The following is a 14,591-nucleotide window of genomic DNA, read 5'->3' as shown; positions in this document are numbered from 1 at the left end:
CCTCAGCGAAATCAGTGCACCTACGTGGCCAAGAGCCCAATGCGCACCTGAGTATAGATGACTACGCTGGAGAAAGTGACAAACTGGAATAATTTACAGTTGAGCCTCGTTATAAGAGAAATCGAAGAACCAGCGATTACTTCGTTATAGCCGTTGCTTCGTTATAGCCCGTGTTGACCGAGCTCCCAAGGAGAGTAATCATTCCTTCAATATATTCATTATTTCGTTATAAACCGTATCGTTATAACGAGGTTCGACTGTATAGTCAGACCAGTCCTATGTGAACCTGCTCACCTTTCCAATTTTTTCAGTCTGTATAGAGTTTCGGGAAATGAAGGCAACAAAAAGAAAGCCTATGTGGCCATACTACAGCGAACAATCAAAAAGGACATTGAGATCTCGCCTTACACTACAAGGTTCTTGCCTGGCCTGAAAGACTCCGGGATTCCGTGCGATATTTTAATGCTGATTGGACTTTTCAGCCTGTGGAAGAGCCGCATGATGGATCGACACGAAGAGCCACTTCGTTTATGAGAGTCTGTTCAGAGAACAGTGCGCCTTGGTGTGTGTGTGTGTGTGGGGGGGGGGGGGGGGGGGGAGGGGGGGTTATGCTGCGCAGGACCGACCGCCTGAATGGCTGCCGGTTCTTGACGCATGTGCATGTCTCCTGCAATTTTGATGTGCTGGTGGAGTGCAGTGTACGAAGACATGAGAATGTGCGTCTGCACTGCGGAATAGTAGGCTATGCGTGTACGTGAAGCATTTGGTAGCTTAGCGGGTTTGATTTCCATGCAATACAGAAAAAAAAGGCCTATGTGGCCTAGTCGATAAAGGGCCTTGCTAATAACCCAATGACAGTAGATTCGAATCACGACTAAAATTTGTGGACATTTTTTTGTTTACGAAATACCGACTACCTTCATAAAGTTAAGCCGTTTGAGACATGCGTCGACCTTTAATTCACATTACAAGACCTTTTTTGAATTATTTTCATTCAAGACATACACGCGTGACGTGGGTTTTTCGACACAACAACAACGCCGCAGGGACAACGCCGGATTTTCTGCTGAACGGCAGCCTTAGCGCTGTCGAGTTATAGGTAGGTTCGAAGGTTCGAACACGAACACAAACTAGAAAACTCCAATGTTCACTCAGCACCCTCCACATGGCCGCCTTGGGTCTACCCATGGACGCTTCCAATCATCGTCAAAATCATCATCATCGTAACTACACCCACTGCAGGGAAAATGCCTATCCCATGTCTCTCCAATTAACCCTGTCCTTTGGCAGCTGCGGCCACCGTATGCCCACAAACTTCCTAATCCCATCCACCCATTTAACCTTCTGCCGCCCCCTGCTACGCTTACCTTCTCTTGGAATCCACTCCGTTACCCTTAAGGACCAGCGGTTGTTTTGCCTTCGCATCACATGCCCTGCCCAAGCTCATTTCTTCCTCTTGATTTCGACTAGGATGTCACTAACCCGCGTTTGTTTCCTCTCCCACTCTGCTCTCTTCCTATCTCTTAAAGTTACACTGATCATTTTTCCTTCCATGGCTCACTGCGTTGTCCTTAACTTGAGCTGCACCCGTTTCATTAGCCTCCACGTTTCTGCCCCGTAGGTGAGTACCGGTAAGATACAGCTGTTGTACACTTTGCTCTTGAGGGACATTGGTAAACTACTACTCATGATCTGAGAAAACCTGCCATATGCGCTCCACCCCACTGTTATTCTTCTAGTTATTTCAGTCTCTTAATCCGGTTCAGTCGCAAATGAGCGACTTCAACACACTGGAATCTATCACGCTCTCTCCTAACTCACACAACAACGCAGAGACAGGCAAGTTGAGCGCTTTTCTTGCCCGGAGGACCGATGAGGCATCCTGAAACGAAAAGGAATCACCCCCCCCCCCCGCGTTCCCCATTCAGATGACACCTGTTAGTCAAGGCCCTGGGCTACCGCACAACGTGGCATTTCCAAACATATCTAAAAACATGACGCCACACGTCCATGACGGTCGCCGTCAAGCGTAAGCAAAGCACCATCGCAGAAACAGGACATGTATAACGATATGGACGCCACACGCTGTGACGTGGGGTCATATATGTATATATGAAATTAAAACCATTGGTGTTCGCTCGTATATAGCCGAATACAACTCAAGAACGAAGCGGCCGCTGCCCCTCAAAGAAGGCCCTCCAGCCAATTACGCCTGCCGATTTTCATGACACCACGGTTAATCCGATCGAATGTGGTAAATCCCCTTTCATGTGCCACTCCCTGGGATGTCACTCAAGCAAGTCCAAGGGGATTATCCACGGCGCCGTGAGAATTCGTCGACACCATTGGCTGGAGCTAGCTTCCTTTAAGGGACATCCACCGCTTCGTTCTTGAGTTGTATCCGACTATATCAGGGCTAAAAGTGGCAACTGTGCCCTGAGAGTTAGAGTGACACTGGAGACCAAAACAACGAGAGTCTATAGAATTTCGTCATTCCCGGACACGTTTGTGGTACCAAATGACCGGGGTTCTAACCCACGCCCACGATTTCGCACCGTAGCCGAGCATCCGTAGTCACCCGTTCAAAACATATATGCCTGTCTGCGGCAGTCGCATTTCGATGCTGGTTGCGCTGGCTACAGATTCCCATCTGACTGAAATTGATCGGGAGCCCCACGCACTCGTTGTAGATCGCACCGTTCACTTTGTATACAGATGCGAAAGGGTAACACGCAGCCTACACGGACAGAATGCAATGTTTCCGCTTCCGATATTCAGCTGCTGTGAAAAAATGACAGGACTCTTCTTCCTGCGTGCAGAATCCTGTGGAATGTACAGTCTTGGTCGGAGCTACCGATTGCCGCAACGAACACACGGGCGATAAAATGTTGTAGACTTTCCCTTAAAAACTAAAAGTCCTAAAAAGAATGAAAAATGGATCTTCTCGCCTCACAGAAGTTCTTAACGTGACCGGTGCCTTAGGTGTTCCACTGCACGGCTGAAAGCCAACCCTGTGGCGTGAATAGTTTTGACGGGAAGGGGGGGGGGGGGGGGGGAGGTTACAGTAATCAACTAATAAAATTTGACGTCGCGCATGATACATCATTTTTAAACGTTTTTTTTTTAACAGTTAACTGTTTAACTGTAGTAAGTTGCTCCAATCTGCACCCACACCGAGGTATTGCAGGTGAAAGGCGCCAGCAAAAAGGCGAATGAATGTAGTGTCGACCCACCAGTCTGAGCGTTGGTGCACGCGATCACGAAGAGGGGAGACAAAACGAGTGGAAACGAGAAAGTCAACATGAAGGTAAGAGATGGAAGGAAAGAATAAAGGAGGTTCAGAACCACGGACCTTCCTGGATCTTTATAACGAATACGTTAGGAACTAAAACAGAACGTTCTACGAAATATGAAAAAAAAAATTACCAGAAGTTTATTCTTGCGGTGAAGCGAATTACAGCGACAGGTGCGGTGGTGTGCGATGCCCATGACAGTCGAAGCGTTTAGTAACCGTAGGTAGGCGCTGCTTTTGCTGCTTCTGCGTGTACGGACCAACCAGTTATTCCGATTTTGGCCAACCCGCATGGCGCGTTCTCATGACGTCATGCACGACGTCACTCCACTCTGACCAATCAGTGCGATGCGTTCGGCTTGTTCGTTACGCCGACACTGACGACGCAGAAACGGGAAACGTGACCTAATAGCTGTCGCTGTTAGAGGAAGAAAAAGGAGATTATAATGACACCGGTCAGCAGATCAGAGCCGAGGGAATAAGGCGCGAATGCGTTGCGTTTGAATAGGGACCGGCGTAACTATCATAATCATCATAATCAATATCAGCCTCTCCCATATAGCATATGTCCAGACAGTCGCGATCCACACGAGACCGCCCCATTTCTTTCGGCGACAACGGACCGCACCTCTCTGACGTAACTCCACCGAATTCCGCCCTGATACTAGGGCACAGCGGTTCTTGGTAAGTAGCGCCGCCTGTCGTACAGTCTCTTCGTGCTGTGCCATTGCTGCTTTCGTGCTGTCACCTGGACGCGACAGCATCGTTTAATGTGAGATCACTCAAACAGCAGGAGACTTAGACCCTGCCAGCATGCCCCTAGTCGGGCTCCAACAATATCATTCAACGCCTACAAGATTCTAGTTTGCGACCTTTGATTCTTTCACCTTCGAATGCTAGTTCTTGCGGTCGTCGGTGTCGGTACGTCGTATGTGAGCCGCAGTCGCCAAGCTATCGGCAGGCTTACAGTAACTGCGAGTATTGACAAAGAAGTTCAACTTCTCTGCTTTGGTTTTTACTGTGTAAGCGAAACTAGTATCATCATGCGAAAATGCCACTGTCTTTCTGTAGACTGGGAGGGTGAAGACACCACCTTCCAGATGCACTACCCAAGCACCCACCAGCCCACTCACCATCGCCCCAGATTTACCGCCCCATCCCATCCCACCCGCGCCCACCTTTAGCCCACAGAAGCGCCATCTATCACCCATGACAGCTAAGAAAGAACGCTCGCACAATTAAGAAAGAAGGAAAAGAACTGACGTTTCAGGGCCCGTGATGGTCACTTGTCCACTATTGACCATCCAACCACTCTGATGGCACAAAACAACACATTATCTGTAGACACTGCAAAGGCGAAGAATAATTTCAAGACTGAAGGAACTTTTAGTACTCAAAAATAGAAAACTCTCCTTGAGCTCTGATCTATTTATTAAACCAATCACAACGCGACTAACTACACGTCGTAATGTGGAATCACTGACACCGTACAGCGGTAGAATAAACTTTTTTTAACTAATCTTTTCCAAGCACAGTAACTGAAAGGAATGAACACCCCGTTAATTACTAAACAGCACTGATTCCTTTGAAATAACTGCTTATTCTGAGTCGCTGAGTTGTTTCTTATTTCTTGCTATGTGCTGTTAATCATTTTTTTGTTTTCTGCGATGTTATTTTCTGTTTCCTTTTATGTATTTTTGCCCCTCTATAGCCGGATACAACTGAAGAACGCGGTGGCTTTTTCCTGTCAAATGACACCCTTCCAGCCAATGGCGTCGGCCGATTCACATGACCCTTCTAGCGTGACAATGCAGGGAGCGGCGCCACAATGGTGGGAGGAGTCTATCCCCAATCATAGAGGGAAGATATTACCCCCTTTCATCTACCACTCTCTGCATTGTCACGCTAGCAGGTTCATGAGAACCGACCGACGCCACTCACTGGAAGGGGGTCCTTTGACGGGGAAAAGCCGCTGTGTTCTTGAGTTGTATCCAACTATGACACTGAGAAACTTGCGGCAACAGCTACATCTTCATTCTTCCGATGCGCAGAAGCTGCTGAACGCGGCCTGAAGTCGCGTTTATTTTATTCGGAAGCTCTAAGCGCGTGTGACAGCATCGCGTAGCCGCTTGGCCAAGTGTCACACAATGTAATAAAATCGTGCATATATTGCTGTGATTCAAGCAGTTACCAACAGCAGAGAGATACTACGGTCAGCCCTTTACCCCGCCGATCCTTCTGAGATACATGTGGAAATAGCAAATTAAATTGGTAGCGGTCGTGCTTACACCCCCATGCACGAAATGTGTTTAAAGGGAACAATATCACGCTCAGCGCACGGATTTCGAAGACGTGCTGCTGATCGAAAACACGCGCTTCGCTTGGACAACCTTCGGTCTGCAGCTGGACGATCCCGTTACAGCTTGCACATAACTGCACCATCGAGTCAAATCAATAAATATACATCCTGATGCATAAAATTATCACAGATGGTAGCGTACGCAAATGAAAACAGCAACAAACGACACACTAGCGCAAAATGTGCTTGTAAGTACCTGTTTCGAATCCGCACCCTACCTGGTCGACTACCCTCGGATATGTGTGTAACAATGCGTGTCAGATGACCGTAGAACGGCCTGGGGAAATCTGAGTAGTGATGCACAGCACACACCCACATACGTTAGGTGATAGAGCGCATCAGCGACGGAAGCGAAGAACACGTAAACACGCATTCTCCAACGTGCCGCGCGCGCCGACAGATGGCGACTGGTGTCGAGAGTATATAGAAGCGCTCGGGCAGCCTGCGTGCGAGGGTAAAAGAATCTGACTCCAGTCAAGCACACTGACAGCTTTTCTTCTTTGTGGGCATATTGTATCTGGCTGACTCACGGTGAGAGTTTAGTCCTACTGCTTTTTCCTTCTTTTAGCAGTATTAAGGAAATTGAAAGGAGCATGTGCTGAGGTAACATTCAACTAATATAGTCCCTACTGAGCCGAAGCTACAATAGAGAAATAGCGAATGAAACAGCCGATTCAAACGGTGACACGAGTACAAATAAACGGATTAATCGCTTTGACCGAGCCCGTGTGAGCGAGAGTCGAACTGTACAAGCTGCAGGAACATGTGGGCAAAGATTGTAGCATTCGCAGCGGCAGAATTTGAGCCTGCCCTCGCACTAGAGAATTGTAAATGCGCTCAGAAGACAACGGCACAGAAAGATGGACAAGCAGTGCACGCTTGTGTGTTCGTCTTTCTGCGTCTTTGCCTTTTGAGCGATTTTGCAATCCTCTAATCGTTAGCACCGCGTTACCGAGAGTATGACCTTTGGTGAGGTGGCCAGAGCCTAACGCGACTGCGACCACGCGCCTATATGCGCCGTTACCGCTGCTACTACACTGAAGCTATATAAAACCACAAATCAATTATGTGCTATTTTCTGTATCAAATAAATATTTGTCGGGCAGTGAGGCTTGGAGCAGAGGCCCTTGGGGTAATTTCTGTAGAAAGTGAAAGTGTAACATTCAGCCAACATAGTCACTGCTGAGCAGATGCTGCAATAGATAAATAGCAAATCAAACAGTAATGTGGTGAAGTAACATTCAACTAACATAGTCATTGATATAGGCCTTGGTTTTCGGGTTTTATTTTTTCGGGAAAACGGGGGTTAAACATCGGGCGTTATTTCTGAGCTCGAAGCCGGGTGGAAATCGGGTTACTGAGCAAAAATTTCAACAAGTCAGTTTCTTGTGGGACATATTCTGCAGCAAGTAATCTTACAATGAGCTTTCGTTCCGTTTTTTGTTTCCTTGCGGGGATTAATAGCTGTCTTCAGTTTTGTGCACTGGAGAAATACGTTCTCTATAGAAGGCGCAGTTTCGGGTATAAATCAGGGTTTGACCACAATTTTGGAAAACCTGTTCTGGGTACAAGAATCGGGTAAATTCGAGCATTACACGAAAACGAAGTGCGTATAGGTATACACTCTTATAAAGTGCGGACGTAGCCCGATAGCACTATACGTATATAGTGGTATATGCATAAAGCACTGTAGGTATAAATCACTATAGGTATAAAATATGGGCGTAGTACGATAGCAATAAAAAGGTAACCCAGAAGCTAGTCTGCTACCCGTCAGTCATATTGGATGGGAAACGGTGTAGGTCTGCCCCTGACACTGCAGCGAGTTATTATACTCAAATATAATAATCAAATGTCAAAAGAATAAGTATAAAACATTGTGTGTCCAAGGTAGTGGGAACGAATCCCGGCCGCAACAGCCACATTTCGAAGTAGGCGAAATGCAAAAACGACCATCTGCTGTAGGATGACATGAACTTTGAAGAACCTCAGGCGGTTGAAATTAATCCGGGGCCCATCAATACGATGTCTCTCATAGCTTATGTGCAGATTTGGGACCTTAACCCCACCACGACTGGCTCCACATAGCACCAAGTCATGAGTAGTGGCGAATCATTGTAGAAAAAGGCATTTATGTTGTCGAAAACTTCAGTTCCGAACTACGTGCCGCGTACAAGACTGCCTACACAGAGAGACACGAATTAAAAAAAAAAGAAATTTAAAACCAGAAAACACCTAGCTCACCTTCTTACATATCGACAACGCGTATCATTCGTCCCCCATCGTGGACAAAACAAGGAGCGATGCATGTTAGCACACCTTAGGGTTATAAACGACGCACAAACTGCCGGCGAATATGTCTGTCCCAGCGACGCCGTGGGAGAGGCTTCTACAGAACGTCCCGTATCGGGAAAAACGGACGCGTGTCAAGACATGGGTGAACAGTCTCACGCACAGCGCACTGCGGCCGCGGAGATTTGCGAGCGATCAAACGGGAAGAATAACGAGCAGGCTGCTCACCTCATGGCGCACATCAGGGCCGTCTTGTGCAAGGAAATGATCTTTCCAAGCCGCATTTGCCGCAGAGACGCGGGCGCGAGCAACTTCTCGTCCCAAGCAAACAAGAAGCGAAAGCTGCGACGGACGAGACACGCAGCGTCTCTTGTGCCCCTAGCGACGAGCGCGTTAAACAAAACCGCACCGCTGTCGCACCACTCCTAGAGTTAATCAATAACACAGCAGCAAAACTGCGGTTCAACTTCTGAACACTTTTTGTAGCCAATATTTTAACTCTTAGCTTTTACAGCGCCACTTATGAGCAGTGTTAATTTCTATTTTAACGCAGTTGCAACACGCAAATAAGCAATAAAAAGTTGCTTCAACAACTCCAGGTGGCGCTACAACTTGTAAATGACAAATTTTGGCGTATTTTGATGTTTGAGTGTTATGGGGGCGTTCTGTACCTAGTGTGTTTGAGAAGCTTTCTCTTGCTGACCCGAATCGCCCGAATGCACCAAGTCCAAGGACATGCTTTGAATCGTTCTCTCAGGCCACGGAGATATCTGCGTGTCTCAGGCCCTTTCGGGTATTTCCTCCGGAATCATTTGTTTCCTGTCCGCCACTTGCTTTCCTCAATATGCTTCCGGGGAATAAGCGCTCCGCACGCGAGAGAGGCGGTCATATCGCGCTTACAGCTACCGATATTCGATGTTTCGAGCCGGTACGTGTATACCTTCGATCGAGAGCGATCGCTGCGTTAAAGCGCGGCTATTGTTTTGGAGTGTGCTAAAATATGCATGGGCTGCTAAGAGTTTGAAACAAGATGAGATAAATAAAACGGGTCGATAGTACAGCCGATAACAGGAGGATCAGTGACATTACAAATGATCAAATAATGTCTTTTCATACACAATAGACCAGGGGGGGGGGGGGGGGGGGGTTGCGGGTTGCGGGTTGCTTCCTGAATTTTGTAAGCAAGAAGACGCGCGCGTTGTTTTTCAGAGTGAACTCATCTCGGAATCGTGACCTGTGTGTAGCTGTCAATAATTTTATGGCACCCAGGCAAAAAAACAAACAAAACAAACCCTGGGTCCTATTGGCTTCGAAAAACTGGATAGCTCCGAATACATTTGGAATGCCCATTTGGAATCGATGCCCAATCAAAGAAAAATTGGCTTCCAATTGCACTTTCAACTGAAAAATTTACAATCGTGTATTTTGAACCGATTGAAATCTGGAACTAGAATGCATGCGGCATTCAAATTTAACGCTCCAGTTGGGGCTTTCATTTGAAATGCTTAATTATACTATTGGTCCCCAAGTAAAGTGGCAGCTCGAAATAAGCCACATGCAAGCATGCATGACACATATAAACCACATCGGGACACAAGAAACCTGTAGAGGGGATGTAACACTAAAGTGATCAATATATGTCCATTCATGCGAAAAAAAAAAAGGCATTTGGTCCAATTGGGAAAATACCAATTTTATTTTAGGAACCAATTTGTAGCTCCAACTGGAACCATGCAAAACACATTTGGAACCAATTGGAGCCTAACTGCTGAATAACTGCTGGCCCATTGAGTGAAGTTATCATATTTAATCACGCCCGCAGAGTTTTGGGAAACGATGAAGACAATTAGGCAGATTAAGCTGTTAATCTGTTAAGCTGTGTGTTAAGCTTTTTTTTTTTCCCCAAGAAACTCATTATTTCGCTGTCCTGTGCTTGTACAGAGCAATACGCTGATCTCAGTCATGAAAATTATTGGCTTCTCTTGTTGTTGTTTTTTGCCTCGGTTGGCACGTTTTTAACATTTACGTATCATTTACACTATTCGGCTTGAACCCAGAAAGCGAATTATACGATTCAATTGGGGGTTCCATTTGGAACATAGCAGCCAGTTAGATGATCAGATTGGCCTGTGCAATTCGAAGTAGGGAACCTAATTGGGCTGTCCAATTGGAAGGAAAACCAATTGGAATCAAGACGACTTAATTGGACTGCTCAATATATAACTGGCTCTCCTATTGAGTTAAGTTTGTTCCAATCCGATCTAAATGGAAAGCCCAATTGGACCCAATGGTTTTTTTTTCGGCTGGGCACTGAATGAATTTTTTCTTCAAGCTTACACAACCCATTCATGGGGACCTATTGCTGAAGCCAGTAGCGCTTATCAGTGGAGATGAAAATGATGAAAAAATTTAGAGATTAAAGACTCCCTTCCAGCCAATGGCGTCGGCCGATTCTCATGAGCCTGCTAGGGTGACAATGCAGGGGGCGGCGGATGAAAGGGGATAATCCCTTCCCTCTGTGGTCCGGGATAGACCCTGCTCTCCATTGTGGCGCCGCTCCCTGCATTGTCACGCTAGAGCAGGGTCATGAGAATCTGCCGACGCCATTGGCTGGAAAGGGGTGCTTCGACGGGGAAAAGCCGCTGCGTTCTTAAGTTGTATCCGACTGTAGTATGCTTTTTATGTAGAATAACCTAATTAGTTTTCTGTTCCATGTTAGCAGAGATCGCAGCGAAGGAAATTATTGTTTCCAATTTGATTTCCCAATTGGAAAATTTACTCCTGTGCATTTCGAACCAATTGGAAGCTCCAGTTGGAACGTGACCTCCCAAGTGGGTGATCCAGCTGATGGCGGAACCAATTGGGCCACTCAGTTGGATTCATAATTCCAATTAGCTGTCCTACTCATAGCTATATTGAGTCCACTTGATTCCATTTGGACCCAATTGAAATGCCGTTTGGACGCAATGTATTTTTTTCCCTGGACATTTAGTAGATAGTCACAGTAGATGAATTTTACATGTTACAGACAATGTAGTTTCACACGAAGAACTGACGTTTCAAAAGCGCTACGGCTCTCTTGTTCACAATAAGCGACCGACGCTTGGACGGACACATCCGGATTTTGTAGCGCTTATTAACATTTTCAGTGAAAGATGCCATTGATTCTTGTGTGTTAGGCACTGTCTGAATGAATAGCTGAGTCCAGGGATCAATTTTATGCTGAAGTTATCGCCTTCATATCGTCAGACTGAACAGTTGGTGTGAATGATCTGGTAAACGACAGCACATGTGAAACTTGCCCCGAGAGAGCTTCTCCATCACATTTACTAGAACAGTGCTTGTTCGTTGGGAAATGATTGCGCAAAACAAGCGTAAGCGCCTCGCTCGCCTGTTTATAAGAAGCCTATCAACTCTGGGAGATGTCCAGATTTCAGTCACGTGCACCGGGTCCGTCAGAAACGACCTGCGGTTGTATCTAAACGACGAGCTGAGAAGACTAGAGAAAGACATGCAAAGAAACTGCTCTCGACGTTGTCTAAGAACGACATCATCAAAACAGCCTCCGTCTGAAAAAAAGTTTCGGCACGACCAAAGCGAAGCGCTCCTCTGTCCCGTGTGCGTCAGGAATCAGCGCGACACGATTATATAGAAAGCAACATGTACGTTGATGTAAAAATTCAATGAAAAAAGCTGAAGTGGCCATGGGAGGGATTAATGTTTAACTCAAAGAGTTATGCTTATTATAACTTTCACGCTAGACGGTCTATGCTGCGCAAACACGATGCCATACACCCTGAAAAGTTGGTGAACCGAAAGTCGTCTGCTCGTAAACTACTGTAGCGCTCCTGGCGGCGAGTTCGGTGACAAGATATAGGAAAAAAATGATGCACTTAATGTTGCTTTTTATTGACATGTTTCGCTATTACAGCGTTACTTGTGTCCATAGTAACTACCGTTCATACTGAAATGCTTTGGTAACTATATGGACGCGCTGACTGAACGAAAAGAAAAACCTGTTTTTACGCGTTCTCGCCCAAGAGGTAACGACGAAGCAATAAAGCGCACGCGTGACTTTGTTCGAGTTTCGAACAACAGCTACTGCGAACACACGGTACTGTTGCTGTGAAAATTCTCTCCACGCAACTCAACCAGACGCAACAAACGACCATGATCGCGACCGACTTCAACACGATGGGATGAGGGCAGCACTATGCGCAGTTGTACGCGGTTCAGTTGCCAGTGAAGCCTACGGCTTCCCATCGCATTAATCAGTAAGTTTTGGTGCAGTAGGGCAGCAGATACTCTCACTTCGAGCTGTAGTTAATATAAAAATGCAATAAACAAATTACAAAAGCTAACTTATCACAGTTGCCATTCATATAATGGCTCTAGAACCCTCACCAGCATCTCCGGCGTGGTCTAGTGGCTAGGATATCTGGCTTTCACCCAGAAGGCCCGGGTTCGATTCCCGGCGTCGGAACGGTTTGGTCTCATGGTGTAATGGTTAGCACTCTGGACTTTGAATCCAGCGATCCGAGTTCAAATCTCGGTGAGACCTCTTTTTGCTCCTCGGAATTTGTTAGCACACATTCTGCGGAGTCGGTTATGGGGAATTGTGGGCGCGTGTAAACGAGAACTCGGCCCCTCAGCGTGCTGTTCGGCTTGCTGCGACGTTATTTTATGTGCGTCTTTTTTTTTTTTTTTCACTCGGAGCATTCCTTGCAGCCTGTCTTGCCGAATTCGCTGCTTGTGGGTTTCTCACACACGCGCAAGCGTATAGCTACCCACGGGGCTAGACATCCAGCCTCTCGTCGTTTGTCTTTGCATTCTGGCTGTTTCCATTAAATAACTAGCACACTTCCATAAAAAAAAAAAGAACTCCGCAGTTGTGGGGGTAATGTGCTGGCACTGAGAGAGAGTTGATAATCACAGGAAGCGAGCCTGGCCGGATGTAGGCTACTGGAGGAAGCTAGACTCTACCCTGCAACTCCATTCACACTAGGGGAAGGTTCTGTACATACATCAGTGTTATAGACATTGAGCAGGCAGGTCCTTCAGTGGGATTTGATTGGACCGTGCTTCGTCTAGTGATGTGTGCTTTCGGGTATGCATAGAGCTACATTTTAAGGAAGCAAGTGCGCCACAAGCACAAATAAAATATGCAAAGCGAGGAGCTTTTCTGTTTACCCTAACATCTGTCCATACTACTTGCTTTACACTCGGTGCCGTGTTGATTTTACAACAATGTAGCAAGCAGGAACAGGTGCAAACTCACATAACCCATATTTTTCAGCTCCATCTCAATGTGCGCGCTTTGGGGCATGCATACAGCAACGCATTAAAGGAGCAAGTGTGCCTTTCTGAATAAGGCTTGGTGTTTCATTACAGCTACTGCTAGGAACACAACGCTTGGATTGCACCTCCATTATTGATGCACCAATACACCTAATGTGCCACAGTGCACAGGAGTCACCAGAATCAGTGGCACTCGGCGCTCCTTACACCCCTTGAGACACCTCAGACACAGGCTGCAACCCATCTCATTAGTTCAGCAAAATAGCTCCAAATTTTCTTTGCTGCCAGACTAATGCGGAACGCAATACCGGTTCTTGCCCAATGCATCCCATCACACATATTAACACTATTAGTGGCAAATGACCAAAGGCAATGAACTGGCCATACAAATACAACATAGCCAGAGAATAGTGTGTGAAACAAAGTATGCTGAACTTCTTTTACGGCAGGCAGTTTTCAGTCTGCTCAAGGCGTACTGCACACAAGATGCAGGAATGACCAATTAAGGGGTAGGTAATGTCTAAAGCATACTTAAAAGCAAGATGGTTTTCTAGAGAGAACCCTCTCGAGAAGCGCAGAATTTAGCTGCTAAAATGGTTTCCTTACTATGCAAAGCCACCTGTCAATATAAGTGCAATAATTCTTGTCCGAGTGTATTATTTTTTAAGCAGTGCTGTATTTTAAAATGTCTTTTTTTTGTGTGTGTTTAGGGCATGTTTGCCTTTCTACAATGGTTTTTATTTTGTTTGTTTTTGCTTCCGTGTGCATGGGTTTATTGTATTTTCTGTGTAGACCGCATCATTTGCCTAATTTATTATGCACTAGATATTTGTTCTTATTTATGATGTTTCCCCCCTACAATAATGCCCCAATGAGGGCGCTGTAGGTACTGTGTATAAATAAATAAAATAAAACTGGTGGCTGTACACCAGAGCTATGACAGCACAGTAGCCACCAAGAAAAACAACCACACAGCATTTAAGACTGCAGAATCACAGCGAATACCCAGATCTGGGTCTGCAGGCAGTTCAGCTTCCGCTACATTGATGGAACGAGACAGCCTTTTTGCACCACCGCTATAAATGTATCAGACTGCCCACAGAATAGAACTACACACTTTAAAAAATCCGACAATGTTTAGTGCCCATTAACGTTCACCTCTCCACTTTTGTTTCATTTCAGAGGCTTTCAGAAGCTGCGAGATGTCTCAGCTGAACCAAAACGGCCAAGTGAAATCAATGAGACACTGCCTATCATGAGATGTTCTGCACCATGTAATGCTTGCACATCTCAATGTGGAACAAATTAATGGGAGGCTTCCAAAGGTCTGACGACATGCGTTACATGTTC

The 14,591-nt window shown here is 46.1% G+C and overlaps 1 protein-coding gene and 2 non-coding genes across 3 annotated transcripts in view; 2 read left to right on the top strand and 1 right to left on the bottom strand.

The window, feature by feature from the left end:
- LOC144100169 (uncharacterized) overlaps nt 1-8,299 on the bottom strand; it is a 25,200-nt gene extending 16,901 nt beyond the window's left edge. Inside the window, exon 1 of the mRNA XM_077633192.1 lies at nt 8,172-8,299. The gene's annotated coding sequence lies outside the window, so the exon portion shown is untranslated. The remainder of the gene's footprint in view (nt 1-8,171) is intronic.
- Nucleotides 8,300-12,354: 4,055 nt separating this feature from the next.
- TRNAE-UUC (transfer RNA glutamic acid (anticodon UUC)) lies at nt 12,355-12,426 on the top strand. Its single transcript has one exon. It is a non-coding gene; the product is annotated as a tRNA-Glu (tRNA).
- A 6-nt stretch (nt 12,427-12,432) lies between these two features.
- TRNAQ-UUG (transfer RNA glutamine (anticodon UUG)) lies at nt 12,433-12,504 on the top strand. Its single transcript has one exon. It is a non-coding gene; the product is annotated as a tRNA-Gln (tRNA).
- The last annotated feature ends 2,087 nt before the right edge of the window (nt 12,505-14,591 follow it).

This window comes from Amblyomma americanum, chromosome 8 (genome assembly GCF_052857255.1).
Source record: "Amblyomma americanum isolate KBUSLIRL-KWMA chromosome 8, ASM5285725v1, whole genome shotgun sequence".
Lineage (NCBI taxonomy): Eukaryota > Metazoa > Arthropoda > Arachnida > Ixodida > Ixodidae > Amblyomma > Amblyomma americanum.
Note: the sequence above shows the minus strand (reverse complement) of the source record. Positions and strands in the feature narration are given on the sequence as shown.